The following is a 17,834-nucleotide window of genomic DNA, read 5'->3' on the forward strand; positions in this document are numbered from 1 at the left end:
TCCAGCAATTACATCACTCTGCCCTTCACATGTATTAACCACAGTACCCTTCACCCAACCACCCAGTAACTCAACCTTGGAAAAGCACTCTACTTCACCCTCCTGAGACTGGTGAGACAGTATCTGTCTGTCCCTGACACTCAACCCAAACTCTTCTGGGATGTCTCTACACTCTATATCCTGGACGTCCACCAGGGGGGAACCCTTTTCTCTGTCACTCTCTGCTAGAGTCAGTAAAGTGTCCCTCCCCCCAGTAGGAATATGACTCCCTGTGCCAGTTCCCCAATCCTTCTCAGGGACCCTGTGCATAACGGGAACTACCTCATACCCTTGAACTGCCTGGGGTGTGTCAACTCCCTTCTTCAAGTTGAGCACCACATCTCTGGGCTTGTGCCCTTCTTCAGCAGTACTAGATGCAAGATTTTTGCTGCCACCATCTGAACTGGACTCAGCCCTTCTGGCCTCCAGTTTCAGCTCTTTACAGCTCAGCTCTTGAGCTGCAATCTTTTCTTCTTCCAGGGCTAAAAGTCTTTTTGCCTCAACCTCTGCAGGATACTCCTCTAATTGTTGCTCCTGTCGCCTTTGACTTCGGAGCCATTCATCTATTTCTGGGTCACTGTCCAACTCTGAGTAGCCTTCCTCCTCATCTGAGTAGTCTTCCTCCTCATCTGAGGGGTACTTAGTCATTTGGTTTCTTGCTGCCTCTCTCTCTGCCCATCTTTCCTCCCCCCAGACTATGTAGTGATGGAGCATCTCCGCTTTAGTAGATCTCCTTGCTACAGGAAGGCCCCATTGTCTGCAAAGCTTCCTTAGGTCAGCCTTAGTGAGGTGGTCAGTACGAACAAAGAATGAGTAGGTAAGCAATCCCATTCTGATAAGATCTTACTAGCAAAAACCAAAATCCAAAGTCCAAAATATCAATAGTATATCCAGGAGGACATCAGAGAACCAAAAGCCAAAAAAGATGAAAAATCAAGTTAACCTTCAACTGTGGGTAGGTAGTGAAATACTTAGCTACTGTATGTCACTGCACAAACACAAGTCCTATCCTCACCGCTGATCACCAATGTTAGAAATGGGGTTTTTGGTTGGCAGTCAGGTTGCCCTCTGTCCAAGCAAGAACCCTCACTCTAGTCAGGGTAAGTCACACACAATCCAAAATCAGCCTGCGCTCACCCTCCGGTAGCTTGGCACGAGCAGTCAGGCTTAACTTAGAAGGCAATGTGTAAAGCATTTGTGCAATAAATCATACAACACCATAGTATAACACCACAAAAATACACCACACAGTGTTTAGAAAAATATAGAATATTTATCTGGATAATTGTAGGTCAACACGATCAAAGTTGCAATACGAATTTGTAAAGATATCACTGAGAAGTGATATTAAGTGTCTTTAAGTCTTTAAAAAGCAATAAAGTGTCTTTCAAGCACAGAGTACCTGGTTTCTGGTGGGAAATCTCCTCAGAGGGCCACAGGAGAAGAGATGCGTGGAAAAGGGGTGTGTGCGTCGATTTCTCCTCAGCACACACAGACTTGCGTCGTTCTTTTCCACGCGGGGAAGTCGGGCGTCGTTTTCCGGCGCGCAGACAGTCTCTTTTTGTGGATCGCGGGGATTACCAGATGTCCCGGGTCTGTGCGTGGATTCTCCTGCTTATTTTCCGGCTGCGCGTCATTCTGCGGGGCTGCGCGTCGAAGTTTCGATCTCACGGTAGGCGTCGCGTCGATTTCTCCTTGGAAGTCGGGCGGCGTTGTCCTTGCGAGGCCGTGCGTCGAAATTTTGGTCTCACGGCAGGCGTCGCGTCGATTTCTCCTTGGAAGTCGGGCGGCGTTGTCCTTGCGAGGCCGTGCGTCAAAGTTTCGCACTCACGGTAGGCGTCGCGTCGATTTCTCCTGGAAAGTCGGGCGGCTTTGTCCTTGCGAGGTTGTGCGTCGAAGTCTCGATCGTCCCGAGGGCGTCGCGTCGATCAGCGTTGGTGTGCGGCGTTTTTCTCGCCGCGAAACAAGCTGTGCGTCGAAATTTCCGGCGCACGGAGCGTCCAAGTGAAAGGAAGAAGTCTTTTTGGTCCTGAGACTTCAAGGAACAGGAGGCAAGCTCTATCCAAGCCCTTGGAGAGCACTTTTACAGCCAGACAAGAGTTCAGCAAGGCAGCAGGGCAACAGCAAGACAGCAGTCCTTTGTAGAAAGCAGACAGGTGAGTCCTTTGAGCAGCCAGGCAGTTCTTCTTGGCAGGATGTAGTTTCTGGTTCAGGTTTCTTCTCCAGCAAGTGTCTCATGAGGTAGGGCAGAGGCCCTGTTTTATACTAAGTTGTGCCTTTGAAGTGGGGGTGACTTCAAAGAGTCTCTAAGAAATGCACCAAGTTCCCTTTCAGCTCAATCCTGTCTGCCAGAGTCCCAGTAGGGGGTGTGGCAGTCCTTTGTGTGAGGGCAGGCCCTCCACCCTCCCAGCCCAGGAAGACCCATTCAAAATGCAGATGTATGCAAGTGAGGCTGAGTACCCTGTGTTTGGGGTGTGTCTGAGTGAATGCACAAGGAGCTGTCAACTAAACCTAGCCAGACGTGGACTGAAGGGCACAACAAGATTTTAGTGCAAAGAAATGCTCACTTTCTAAAAGTGGCATTTCTAGAATAGTAATATTAAATCCGACTTCACCAGTCAGCAGGATTTTGTATTACCATTCTGGCCATACTAAATATGACCTTCCTGCTCCTTTCAGATCAGCAGCTGCCACTTCAACAGTGTATGAGGGCAGCCCCAATGTTAGCCTATGAAGGGAGCAGGCCTCACAGTAGTGTAAAAACGAATTTAGGAGTTTTACACTACCAGGACATATAACTACACAGGTACATGTCCTGCCTTTTACCTACCCTGCTCTAGGGGATACCTAGGGCACACATTAGGGATGACTTATATGTAGAAAAAGGGGAGTTCTAGGCTTGGCAAGTACTTTTAAATGCCAAGTCGAAGTGGCAGTGAAACTGCACACACAGGCCTTGCAATGGCAGGCCTGAGACAAGGTTAAGGGGCTACTGAGGTGGGTGGCACAACCAGTGCTGCAGGCCCACTAGTAGCATTTAATCTACATGCCCTAGGCACATGTAGTGCACTCTAATAGGGACTTACAGGTAAATTAAATAGTCAATCATGGATAAACCAATCAATAGTACAATTTACACAGAGAGCATATGCACTTTAGCACTGGTTAGCAGTGGTAAAGTGCTCAGAGGTCAAAAGCCAACAACAACAGGTCAGAAAAAATAGGAGGAAGGAGGCAAAAAGTTTGGGGATGTCCCTGTCAAAAAGCCAGGTCCATGTTGTTAATGGATGTACGTGCGTGCGTGTGTGAAAGAATGAGTGTGTGTGATGTTTTAAAATGAATGTTTGGTGCATGCGTGCATGTTTGAATGGTATGAGTGTTGTTCATGGATGTGCGTGCATGTCTGTGTGTGAAAGAATGAATGTGTGTGTGTGTTTGTGTGTATGCGTCCCGCCCGCCCCCTCCCTCCTAAAGCTGCTGGCCGCTACTGTTTGAAATATAATTTAGAATAATTCATTTTGTGTTTATTTGGTAAGTGTAATATTTTAAAATCTTTTTTCTGTTTGGATAAATTATGGGAGGTTAATTATTAGTTCAAATTGAATTTAGATAATATTTTTTCAAATGTACTTAAAAATGGATTTACATCTAATATTGTTTTCGATTTTCTTTCACTTTGTATATTTTTAACGTGTTAATGATTTTTGTACTCGGCATTTAAGTATTTTTAGCGGCGATATTTTTTTGTTAGCAACATTTTAGAATTTCCTATTTGCGTACATGGTGTCGATATTTGGTGAATTATATTGTTAGGCGATATTGTTGAAATTCAATATTTTGGTTGACGATGTTGTGCCATATCATTGCTGGTCTGTAGTCAATACTGATCTAATGCTGCTGGTAAATACATCTCTGTTCCTTCCACTTTCCTTTTGTAAAGTTTCAGTGACAGAGGTAGCCTATGTTTTCCAGATCCCATGTCACCAGGCATAGCATGGCATGGGCTGCTTCTGGTTTTTGATGTATTTGACATATTGCGGTTATGGTGTCTTTTACTTTCCTGATAACCTGCTCTTTCGACAGTCTGATTGTGATAACTGCACCTCTGAATTGAAACCGAGGTGAAAGCACGTTCGGCTATTTACAGTGTTTAGAGTGCTATCAGCTCCCCTCCCTTTGTTTGCTATTTGATGTCAGTACTTATCACGTCAGGTAACTGCGGAGATACATTTCTCCTTGTCACTGTAAATCCTTTGATGCATCTTCATGTTCTGTTCATATGACTGTTGTCACATTGATCTTGCTTGCTCACAGGAAACTCATCAAATGAAAAGAGTACGCACATTACTGTTTCACTGATTTCTTTTCAAATGTTTGTCGTTTTTGTTACTTATGATGTGGGACATATAGGGGTAGTGTTAGACTTTTCATCCTTGGCCTGGTCTCCCTTAACTTTTTGCCTCTGTTCCCCAGGTTGTTGATGTGTGATGGACTCTGATTTAACTGTTTTTGTTACTCTAGGCACTTTACCACTGCTAACCAGTGCTAAAGTGCAAGTGCTCCTTTACAAAATGTGAATATAATTGGTTTATCTATGATTGGCATATTTGGTTTACTAGTAAGTCTCTAGTAAAGTGCACTAGAGGTGCCAGGGCCTGTAAATCAAATGTTACCAGTGGGCCTGCAGCACTGGTTGTGCCACCCACATAAGTAGCTGTGCAGTCATGTCTCAGACCTGCCACTGCAGTGTCTGTGTGTGCAGTTTTAACTGTAAATTCGACTTGGCAAGTGTACCCAATTGCCAGGCCTAAACCTTCCCCTGTCTTACATGTCAGACACCCCTAAGGTAGGCCCTAGGTAGCCCCAAGGGCAGGGTGCAATGTATGGTTAAGTTAGGACATATAGTAATGTGTTTTATATGTCCTGACAGTGAAATATTGCTAAATTTGTTTTTCACAGTTGCAAGGCCTGTCCCTTTCATGGGTTAACATGGGGGCTAACTTTAAATATGATTAAAGTGTAGATTCCGTTTGGGAGCAGATGGACATGTGGAGTTTGGGGTCTCTGAGTTCACAATTTAAAAATGCATCTTTTAGTAACGTTGATTTTAAGATTGTGTGTTTGAAAATGCCACTTTTAGAAAGTGAGCATTTTCTTGCTTATACCATTTCTGTGACTCTGCCTGTTTGTGGATTCCCTGTCTGTGTCAGTTTGACAGTTGGGCTGGTTGCACCTCACACTAGACGGTGACACAAAGGGAGCTGGGGTGTAGTCTGCATTTCTTGATGAGCCATCTGTGCTAGGAGGGAGGGGAGGAGTGGTCACTTACACCTAAAAGGGCTGTGGCTGTCCTCACACAATGCAGTCTCTGACCCCCTGGTGAGTGTCTGGGTCCTGGCCTGGCCTGGGCAAGGCAGGATTTCACATTCAGAAGAGACTTTACTTTGAAGTAGGCCTACTTCAAAGGAGAAATTGGGTATAAAAGGACACCCAAAACCACAGACTTTAGAAAACCCTTCTGGAAACATGAGGAACCTCTGCCTGGAGAAGAGCTGAAGAGCTGAGGAAGAAGAGCTGCCCTGCCTTTGACTGTGCTTTGTGGAGCTATCCTGCAGTTGCTGCTTCTGCCAGGGTAAGAGGGCAAAGACTGGACTTTGTTTGCCTTCCATCTTGAGAAGAAATCTCCAAGGGCTTGATTTAGAGCTTGCCTCCTGTTGTTTGAAGTCTCAGGGACAGCAAAGACTTCTCTCTGCCAGCACCTGGAGTCTCTGGAGAGACTCCTACTCTGCCCTGTGGTGCCCATCCAGTTCCTGGGACCCTCAAAGGAGAAGCTGGCAGCCTAAAGACAAGGAAATCCAAGCACAGAGCGATGTGCGGGGAAAAGATCGACGTGACTCCGATCTGCGGCTGAAGAAACGACGCACCGCTGGCTCCGCAGCTGAGAAACGACGCTCGCAGGAAACGTGACCGGAGAATCGACGCAGAGAGCAGGAGAAAGCACGCCCAGCATTGCTGACAGAGGCTGGGGATCACAACCCACGCTGCGGGTTTTCGTATCATCGTGCAGCTGGACTTCCGACTCAAGTACTGTTGTGCGTCAAAAAACAACGCAAGGCCTGCCCGGACCCGAGAGTGCTGACCAGATCGATGCACCGCTCTCCTGCAGAGAGAAGAAACGACGCGCCCGACCTGGTGAAAGGAGAAACGACGCACGGTCTCGCTCATGAGTGGAATCAACGCATCGCAGGCCCTTTTTGACGCGAACTCGCCCGTACAGGGTGCTTTTTGATGCGCCTAAGGTACTTTTACATGTGTTTATGTGTGTTTAAAACTACTTAAAGTCTCTTTTTGCATTTTTGTTGATAACTTGACTTGTGTATTGTGGATTTTTGTTGTTATGGTCTTGTTTTGTTTAGATAAATATTTCCTATTGTTCTAAACTGGTGTTGTGTCATTTTTGTGTGTTTTCATTAAGTTACTGTGTGTGTGTTGGTACAAATACTTTATACCTAGCATCCTAAAGTTAAGCCTACAGCTCTTCCAAGCTATCAAGGGGATAAGCAGGGGTTAGCCGAGGGCGATTCTCTTTTACCCTGACTATAGCAAGGGTCCTTGCTTGAAAAGGGGGTAACCTGACTGTCAAGCAAAGACCCCATTTGTAACAGGTAGAAATATGTGAACTGATGAATTTATAGCGTATTAACAAAATTGTCTTTAATAGTAGTTAAGGATTGTGAAATGCACGTGCACTTTGAAAACATAGTGCCCTGGCAATGACTAAATAGCATATTATATTCGCTGGGATAAAAAACATTGCTGAGAAAATGCTCTGACCGTTGGTCACATCACCCATACAAATATTTTTAATGTTATTTGTGTTTTTGTTCCTTACAGAAATTATATTGACGTAAATTGTAAAGAGCCCGAGGAAAATATTGACAATGGTGGTGGAAAAATAGGTGTGTGGCTTGAAAAAAACATGGTGTTCACTTTGTATGTACGTTACACAATTGTATATAATCACATCTTCCGTTTCATGAACCCATAACAAACTACCAGCAGGCCACATTCATTGCCTGCAGGGGAAGGAGCACAGACGTGCAGCTCACTGAAACACTTGGGGACATATTTAGTAGCGCTTAGCGCCATTCCAACCCCACATTAGCATCATTTTTTTAAGCTTGTGGAATCACGTTCTCCTGGATCCATTTGGACCTAGTAGACCCTGTGATACACAATGAAAATACAGGCCTGTTTCTGTTGAACACATTAAAATGTTGAATTAACTAGGCCCTGAAGAAATGTCTATTGTGCTTGAAACGCATTATGTTGCAAGGCTTGCTAAACTGATGGCCATCATGAGACACCACCGCATGCTAGCTTGCGAAATCCTCACTGCTAAAAGTACTAACGTATGAACTTATGGTTCCTCTTTCTCCACATATAGATGTATCACAAGACATTTGATTCAGAGGACATTGTGCAAGCTTCCTGTTCATGATTCTAACCCTTATATGGAACATCACGTGTGCTATATAGAAACATTTAATCATACGACATTATCAAGAACCAATGAAAATGTATTCAAATGTCTGCGGTTTAATGCTATAAAAGATCATGCATTACTTCTTTGGGCAGACTGTTCGAGCTAGATTTTGCTCGCTCACGTCTCCGTGTACACGTATTTCTTATTGTGTCTTATTAGTTCTTATTAAAAGTAATCTAAAGAAGAGCGGCTGGTCTCGGTTTGTTTCCTGAATTGTCTGGATCTGGAATACTCTGACTGGGCTTCGATAACTTGGCTTCGACATTTGGTGGAGAATGGAAGAATTGCGGTCTCGTTCAGCGAATAGTTTCCTTCAGCCCGGCTCCTGTTTCGGTTGGGGCGACAGCTGACCCATTGGACAGGGCCCCTCCTGCGACGGAGTCTGGAGCTGTCGTGAGTATCTATTGCTGCTTCGTGGTCCTGCTCTCGCTGTTTGCTCTACTGTTTTTCCGGTGTAAATATTGCGAAACAGGGAGGTAACTGGGGTGTTTCGTTAATATGTTTCATGCATAGAGTGGTTATGCATTTATGCTTAATATTTCTATTTGCCGTACCCCTTAGCCAGCTTTTTGTAATGACATCTTTTTATTTCTCTGTCTCCGGTGGCATGCCAAGGGCATTTCTTCCTCTGTTGTCCTCTGTTGCGGGCTCCGATAATGCACCTCGTGAAAACATTCAGATAGTTAACTATAGCTGTCCGCCGGCTGCTAGCATTCTGTGTTAATTTGGTTCTTCCTTTGTATTACACCATTTCCTTCCTCCCTGCGCTGCAGCTGTATACTTAGAATAGCTTCCTGTATTTCATGTAGCTTGTTACTGTTAAAAAAAAAAGAAGTCCGAGGAATAGAGGCAACTAGCGGTGTTGCTTCAGAACACAGTGCGAGTCGCTGTTTGAGGTCCCCAGCCGGAGGGGCTGGGGCGGATAACTCTGGTCAGAGAGGGTGTTGTAAAAGGGCGTTGCCCAGATATGGGATGGTAGTTGTCCGTTCCAGGTTCTATGTGTACATTTAAGAGGAACTGGCATGTGATTTCAGCTTCCTTGTGTTTATAGGAGTGATAGTGTTTCATTCCAGTAACTGGATGATTGTGGTTCATTCCAGTGGAGCAGGCAGGCTCTGTTTGTTGTGTTAAAAAATTGTTATGTTATCTGTTTCCTGTAATATTGCAGCTCTTTGAACAATGCTTATGGCATATTGAACTATCGGCTACTCATGTGAAATGGTGTAAACTGTAGAAGTGGTTTTTGAGGTATAAATCAATGTGTGTGTAAAAGTGGTTTTTGAGGTATAAATCCGTGTGTGTGCAAAAGTGGTTTTTGAGGTATAAATCCATGTGTGTGTAAAAGTGGTTTTTGAGGTATAAATCCGTGTGTGTGCGAAAGTGGTTTTTGAGTTATAAATCTGTGTGTGTGCGAAAGTGGTTTTTGAGGTATAAATCCATGTGTGTGCAAAAGTGGTTTTTGAGGTATAAATACGTGTGTGTGTCTGAAAGTGTTTTTTGAGATATAAATACGTGTGTGTGCGAAAGTGGTTTTTGATTGATGAAGGAAGGGTTGACAACAAGGTGGTGTACTGTAATTTATTTTGACTTCATGCATTTGCGATTTAGGATAAGAATTTTTAGAAAATTTAAGACTAGGTGGGTGGACTCATGGGCGACATAATACAGATTTTTATGACAATTGACTGATTTAATCTGCAAACATCACACAGTACAAACACCCCCCCTGCACTCACTACATATTGATACAAGGGTTGGGAGTAGGATCACCCCACAGGGCTAATTGTACTGTGACCCTTGTCTATGGTTCTGCCGTCACATGTGGTTGCTTGACTTGTTCACCGCTATTGCATTATCTGTGTGTCACTGGCCAAGGATCTGGTCCAGCTTCCAATATCATACAGCCGCACCCTGTCCCTCCTGACTATTCTGTCATCTCTTGATTCACCCCAAAGGACGCCAGTGTGGACGCCGTCACTAGCACCTTGGGTACTGTCTGATTTTAAACTTTTTGTGAGCTAAGGTGGACATGGCTGGCTGAAATTGTGGCATGGATGCAGACCGGCTTTCTTCCTGCTTTTACTAATCAATAATTGCGGCTGGCAAAGAGAGGCTGCGTGTGTGAATATACCCATTGTTATCCCTTCTGTGTCACGGGGTATGAGCGGTGTAAAAAAAATACACCGACATCCTACTGTTTTCTGGAACGATTGTAATTGTCTTCGAGTTATGTAACAAAAGGCTAGGGTAAGACAGTCACGAGGAACCCTCTTAGTAAAGGCAAAGTAGAGACACATCAACATAGCCCCAAGGACAGTCCAGCGTACCAAATAGAGGCGAAAGAAGGCCTATAGGCACTACTGTACTTAGACTTTGACTTTGCAAGGAAAATGACAGTAGTGTTTCTGTAGCTTTGCGGACATGTGTGGTGCTTTACAATGCTGCCTACATGCTAGTTGCATATGGGATGTGCATTGAATGTGGGGCTGTCCTGTATGTGGAGGATAAAAAAAAAAATCCATAGGGGCTTGTCAAGCTCTCTTCCTGTGACAAGTGCACAGTCACAGGAACAAAATATCGATTTTGTTTGAAGACATTTGGGAAATACACTACAACGTGAGGGCACCACAGCAGGGACCAAACACTCTGAGCTGCCTCTACAACAGCAGGCAGAGACGGAACGTGAAAGCCGCACCCTGGAATGGCGTTTGATGGATGAGGAAGTGAAAAATAAAAGCAAAATGTAAGAGACCTTGTGAAAGAATTAGACAGTTATTCCATAGCCAGGGTAAAGAGGAAGTGGCTAATGCAATAAGAAAAAAATGAACAGAAGTACGAACAGATATCAAATTAAATGGAAAAATGTATTGGCAAGGGGCGAGAGGGATCACACAATTTACTATGGGATATGTCCACGTATGCACATCACACAATGCATAACATCAAGATGTGGAAGGAGGTGCTCAGCAATACAAACACACAGCTGGAGATCACAAGAGACAGTCTCTCGACGTACATACAAATGTACAGAGTTAAACAGAATAATAGCCATGGGAAGGGCTGCTTTGGAAGGATCTGGATACATTGTTTAGCATTATTGTACCATGAGATTGGTGGGAGGATTGTAAGAAGGCGATACACTGGCCTGAAATATGTGGCCACTACTCCAATTACTACACTATAATTTGACACTACACTGAGTATGGGAAAGGTTTGCAAGTAGACAAGGGATGGCTGTAACATGCTTACACACTGTAGAAAATTTAAGTTTAATTGTTAAGTTATCACACGTAATAAGACACAAAATTCAGACTTAATTACTTGTTATTTGCTTTAAAAGTACTGCAAAGAGCATTGTACAGCAAAAAAATAAAAGCGTCAAGATAACTCCAGTGATTAATGTACCTGCTGGGGAGGAATGAGAGTTTTGGACAGTGGCAGTGGATGGCACAGTGGGTTACTGCTTTTGTCACAGAGATTCTTTAGTTACTGTACAGTTCATAATAGTAATCTAGCACATTGAGCTATGAACTGCAATTAAGGAGCTGCATGCCAACTGCATAGCACAAATTAGAAAGCTGTTTTTTCCCAGTCTTTCATTTTAAAGTGCTGTAAAGTGCTCCAACACCTACACTGGTATGAGAGATGCTATAATAAAAATTAATTAAATGTGACAAAAAGGATAGGGAGAGAAGAGAGGCACTTATGGTTAAAAATTGAAAAGTTGGTCGCCAAGATGCAGCACCAACATTTCCAATAAAATGTTTAGATTTTTGCATATTTTTTCAATATAAAAAGAATGATTTCATGTTTGAAATTTAAATTGTGCAAATTGCTTGGGGGTACCTGGCTTCCAGTAACGTTTCACTGGTGGTCCCCAGGAGTAAAAAGGTTAGGAACCACAGGTGTACAACAAATTAGAACTTTCTTTTGTAGGGATTACATTTAAAAATATTTGACCCATGCAAAGGTTGCCAAAATTCTTACAGTGAACAAATTTAGTCTGGAGGGAACAGAGGATTCATTTGCAGCAGTTAACAATATGTTGTCAGGAGTGTGGAATTTTATAAAATGTCTAAATTGTCCATGGGACAGTTTGTGTCATCAGTCTACTTGTCCTGTAAAAAGACATGCATATTTTCCTCCTGCTAAAATGGTGTTTACAAATATTGTCTAGGAGTTCGATTTCCTGGTCTGCCTCATTAAATGCTAGCTCATGTATAAAAGCTGTAAATTTGCACTAATGCAGGAACAGATACCATGGGTGTACTTTGTGATTTTTTTTGAGAATTCTGCCATAAACTGGTTATCACAGATCTTTTGTTATTTGAATTCTGTCTCTCTGTTTATTGGCTGGCTTCAGTGGTAGTGACACCATTCTGCTCTTCCATACGAAGAATATTGGCACAAAGTAGTTTTGGCACAAAGTAGTTTTGTTCATGCCAGGAACTACTATGGCAATGTGTAACTTTGATGAAAAGGTTACATTGATTTTTCCTGTTATGAATATAAATGTTGGAAATACCACCATGCATCCGCACATTTTACTAAATGATGCTTCAAAGAAATGACACCTAAAACATCATGGTAGTTTAGCAGAATGTTTCTTTCCTAGTTACATTGTTTGTGAAGGTATTTTGAAAGCAAGGAATAACAAAATTTTGCTTTTATTTGTAGTTCCATACCCCTGGTTGTGTATTTCTTCATAGCTCTATAGAGTACATACTAATAATTTAGTCATGTTCAATGAAAGAAGAGATATAGAAATTAAAAGAAGTGTTAAATGTGATGAATTGTAAATAATATAAGTAAATAAGAGATATATAAAAATGTGGGTTATTGTTGGGGTGTGGAGTGAGTTAATGAAGTGATAACAAACTTCTACTAAGGTGTATTGATATTTAAAATAAACACATTAGTGCAGTAATAATTATTACACATGACGTGTTAGTGACTTATCTATTTCACTTAATGAGAGGCTAAAAGAAAATAACACAAGTGGATGTTTAAACATCTGCAGTACATGTAGTATGTTGAAGTCATGTGAGTGCAACAAGGGTGTCAAAAGGGCAATGAATGGGTATAAATGCAGCACATTTGTCACAAATGTGTTTTATTTTTATGGTATTTTATTTTGTGCATTTATCTGCCAGGTCCCGTCCCTATATTAAATTGTAGCAGTTAAGATTACCTTCCCCATTTCTGAAAACCACAGACTCTGGGCATGACTCCAAGGGCAAAGCCACGGATTGTTGCGATATGTTACCATGACGTTCCAAGTAGAAATGTAAAATAAATGTACAGCTGAATGGAATAGGATTTTTTTTTTTATATACACCCTGGACGCAGGATGTATGTATCTACGTAGGAGTATTTTTCTATCCATGTTTTTCCCTAGGTTTCAGAACATGGACGAGAAGATGTGGTTTCTGTATCCGTCTGTCTATGTTACGTTTTATGTTTTCATAATTAATGGGAGTCTTCCGTGGTACATCTTAAATGAGCGCAGTGAAATGGATTGCCTTCATGTGTTGGTAGATTGCAACTAAATATTCTCAAAAACTGGTTTTGGGTATTGAAAATACCTATATTAGGATAGAGTTATTACTACCTTAGGATGTGCTATGTAGTACTGCAATACAGCTATGAGTAATATACCTCTGATGATGAGGGTGCCAAATATAAATAAATAAAATAAATATAATATCTTAAAGGAACATCAGCATTTCAGAACATCACACTTGTACGAGAAAGGGGAAGTGACTTCTGATGGCAGTGATGCCTGCAAAGTCCCAACCCTTCCAGTATTGATGCAGAAATTCAGGGTGTTGAAATAGAATAATAGGATACAATGCTATGTTAAAAAATTATACTGGCTGTATACCAGTGTAACATGTGTTTTCTCCTGACCTTTGGATCACCATTTGTTTGGTGAAATAGTTTGTGTGAATATTCCACTGTTACTGAGTGTAATTGTTATTTATTTTTTAGTGTTTATTTGAGTTTAAGAGTGTGCTAGTTACCCCATAAACAAGTCAGATATGTCCCTTTATAAGATTTTGTGCATCTGCTGAGCGGTTCTAGATTGATGCAATACCGCTTGCTTCATTGGTCAAGAAAGGCACCCTTGACAAAGTTGTCAAAGTGAGCACCGACTGAGATACTGTTTGACTGGCCAATGAACATGTCTGGTGCTGAGAAGTTATTATCTGATAGGACATTTTGACAGCAGTTTGCCTTACCTTCAGCATTAGGTGCTGCAGGCCCTTCCTGGCTGGACAGCACTACCTGGACATGATCTCCAACAGGGAGATTGGGCTTGGGTCTCCTGAAAAGTAGGAGGGAATGACCTCCTGGATCCACAGCTATTACACCAAGAAGGTACACCACCGGAACACAACTGCATCCTGTAGACTGGGTGTGGGTAAAGGCCACACCAGACGTCACTGCCTTCAACTACGGTGGAGGGGACCATACCAAGTCCTGTTGACAACAGCCACAGCAGTCAAGTGTGAGGGCATCACATCCTGGGTCCATACCTCACACACCAAGAAGGCCGCTGGACCAAAGGACGACCAGCCGCCAACAAAGTTGCCAATGAGAGTAATGCCACCTTCACCACAGCGGTACAACCTTCGTTCGACAAGCGCCACCAGTCAACACTGACGGAACTGCTCGTGCTACACTCCCACAGGAGTCGGAGAGTGTAAGCGGGTTCCCCAGTACACCAGAGCATTGTTCTTGGACTGCTCGTGCTGCAACCCCACAGGAGTCGGAGGGTGCAAGCGGGTCCTCAAGACACCAGGATATTCTTTCAGAACTGCTCGTGCTACTCTCCACAGGAGTCGGAGAGTCAAGCAAGGCCACTTAAGTATTAAAGACATCAGGATATAAATGAACAGAATACTAAAAGTCTGCTAGAAAAAATTTGCGCCAAGAGGTACAGATCCCAGTCCTACGGAAGCGGCTCGTCACTAGGATCAGTGCGGTTTGTAGCCCCATTGGGAGGTGCCTCTTCCAATTAGGAATATAGCAAAAATAGGACAAAAGGGCCATCCCTCGGGACTATCGCATTCAACTCCCTTAGAACTGGACACTGGGATTCATCCCTTTATACTCTGCATAACTACAAGTGTCAAATAGCATTCAACGTCGCCCCGAAAATATACAGAAGGAATAGACTACTCGTGTGGCACTCCTACAGGAATAAGGAGGTACCAAAGGTTACATACCAATAGAACTGGTTTCAAGTGCTAGCCACATCTGACCACACCCTATAAGGCGACATGGATTTAAGATTACAACATAAGAAAAAGGAGCAGAAGAAGTGGCCTGTGGTGGTCACAGCATTACTCACCCCAGTAGCAGCTATAGTATTAACAACAATACTGATAGTATATAAAGACGACATACACATTCCATGGCTCGACCAGGAACACTACATCCCCAAAAATGGCCAAGGTGAAAGAACAACAGGTGGTGAGAACAACAATATCTCAAAATAACATGAGAGGGTGGAGGATAAAACAAAATGGGTGAAATATACAAAATGGAAAGAAGATGGAGAAGATTATAAGGACAATACATTTGTGCAAATGGTATCAATGTACAAAGAACTAGCAAATGTGTCTGATTGTTATATAGGTACCCACCTACCGACCACTAGCCAGGAGAAAAGAAATTACACTTAAATGCCCCTCACAGAATTCGTGGCACGTAACATATTAGATAATATGTTAGGGGGAAATTTAAAAGGAATGAGTACAGGGAAAAGAAAAAAAAAAAAGGAGAGAATAAGAGAAAATATAAACAAAGGAGAAATGAGGAGAAAAAGGGATGAGTATGGTTTGGAAGATGAACCTTATGTAGGTGATATGCAAGGAAAATTGGTAGAAAGAGTGTCAAATAAATTGAAGGAAGAAGATAGAAGGAGAAGAAAGAAGTGTAGGAGATTAGAATTTAAAAAAAAAGAAGAAGAGAATGTATTGAATGCATTTACAACAGAAAGAGGGAAGGGTTACACTGAAAGGGATCATGGCTCAGAACAACGAATACCATGCCTGGCCATAGATACAGAAATAAAGGCACCATGGTGTTTCAAATGCTCAAGAGGTAACGCAAACACTAGCGAACACGGAATTGATGTGGGACATAGTATTTGCAATACAACTTTGAGCCTGGACTACAAAAGAAATGACACAACAGCAGAGCTACTGGAAGCATTTAACATAGGAAGAGATGAGGGTTATGTACAGGGGGAGAAGAACATAGATATATCACAAATATCCCTTTCGATACATAAGGAGAAGAAGGGGTCATGGTGTTTTCGATACCTCAAAGGCAGCATCCCAAGACCAAATACATTTTATGATAAGGTGTGTCGAATGGTTACACCAGTAATGAAATGCCCTAACATACACCTCCCCAACCATAATAAGAGCAGCATAAAAGTAGGAGAAAGCACCTGCTCCAAATACTCTGATTTGGATAACATACGGAAGGGCCCAGAAGGTTTGTCTATAGGTCTCTCAGCTCCAAGGGGAATATACATAGTATGCGGGACATCTGCATATTTTAGACTGCCTGCAGGGTGGCAGGGCTCCTGCTACTTGGCGTTCGTACTACCCCGAATGTTGCATATAACAAATTTGACCAATGCAACATAAAAGGCACCGGGTAGGGTACGAAGAAGAAGGGCACCTACTTGGTTGGATAGGTTCATAGCAGTGGAAGGAATAGTTGTGATGCCATTAGGAATAGCGCATTCAGAATATCAAATACACAGATTGGCAGTATTGGTAGAAACATTAGCAAGTTCTACTGCAGCAGCTTTAGGTAACATTATTGAAGAACTTACAGACCTAAGAGCTGTTGTAATACAGAACAGACTTGCATTAGACATCATTTTAGCAAGAGCCGGTGGTGTATGTAACGTGATCCATCAGGAATGCTGTGTTTTAATACCAGACAACAGTGGGAATGTGAGGATGGCAATAGGGAAAATAGAGGTGGTAGAAGAAGGAGCAAGGGATGTGACGGATGTGACGGAAATAGGAGGAATACTAAAGGACATCGCAGCATGGTTCCGTGGTTGGGGATCCTGGCTGATAGAAGTACTGGTGGTGGGAATAGTAGGATTTATAACATTATGTGTGTTGATAAGGGTGTGTCCTTCCTGTTTGAACATGTTAATGAAGAAAATGTGTCATAAGGACACTGAGCACCATCATAAGAGAAGGCATGAGGATGAGACCAGGGAAAATGATGATATTGAAATGACACCTGTCCATCAGGATGATTAAACGGTCAATGAGTGTTTTCATTGGGTATCAGAGGGCGGAATGTGGAATCACGTTCTCCTGGATCCATTTGGACCTAGTAGACCCTGTGATACACAATGAAAATACAGGCCTGTTTCTGTTGAACACATTAAAATGTTGAATTAACTAGGCCCTGAAGAAATGTCTATTGTGCTTGAAACGCATTATGTTGCAAGGCTTGCTAAACTGATGGCCATCATGAGACACCACCGCATGCTAGCTTGCGAAATCCTCACTGCTAAAAGTACTAACGTATGCACTTATGGTTCCTCTTTCTCCACATATAGATGTATCACAAGACATTTGATTCAGAGGACATTGTGCAAGCTTCCTGTTCATGATTCTAACCCTTATATGGAACATCACGTGTGCTATATAGAAACATTTAATCATACGACATTATCAAGAACCAATGAAAATGTATTCAAATGTCTGCGGTTTAATGCTATAAAAGATCATGCATTACTTCTTTGGGCAGACTGTTCGAGCTAGATTTTGCTCGCTCAAGTCTCCGTGTACACGTATTTCTTATTGTGTCTTATTAGTTCTTATTAAAAGTAATCTAAAGAAGAGCGGCTGGTCTCGGTTTGTTTCCTGAATTGTCTGGATCTGGAATACTCTGACTGGGCTTCGATAACTTGGCTTCGACAAGCTAATGTGGCGTTAGAAGGCCAAAAACGTCTTGCTATACTTACAAAGTGGTGCAATGTATGCATTGTGCCACACTGTAACCCTTTGCACTGCATTTTGCCTGCACCAGGCATAATGTATGCAAAGGGGACGTTTCCCCGTTAGGGGGACCAAAAAATTAGTGCAAAAAAATCTAAGAGATTTGCTTGCACCATTTGTTTCTGAACTTTTAACGTCTGCTTAGAGCTGGAGTTAAAAGGAGGCTTCCTTGCTTACAGTGGACCTCTCGGTGCTTTGCA

The 17,834-nt window shown here is 42.6% G+C and overlaps 1 long non-coding RNA gene across 1 annotated transcript; it reads left to right on the top strand.

The window, feature by feature from the left end:
• The first annotated feature begins 7,226 nt into the window (after positions 1–7,226).
• Positions 7,227–17,475, top strand: LOC138302268 (uncharacterized). The gene is made up of 2 exons (XR_011205362.1): positions 7,227–8,869; positions 9,088–17,475. It is a non-coding gene; the product is annotated as an uncharacterized lncRNA (long non-coding RNA).
• The last annotated feature ends 359 nt before the right edge of the window (positions 17,476–17,834 follow it).

This window comes from Pleurodeles waltl, chromosome 1_2 (assembly GCF_031143425.1).
Source record: "Pleurodeles waltl isolate 20211129_DDA chromosome 1_2, aPleWal1.hap1.20221129, whole genome shotgun sequence".
Taxonomy (NCBI): Eukaryota; Metazoa; Chordata; class Amphibia; order Caudata; family Salamandridae; genus Pleurodeles; species Pleurodeles waltl.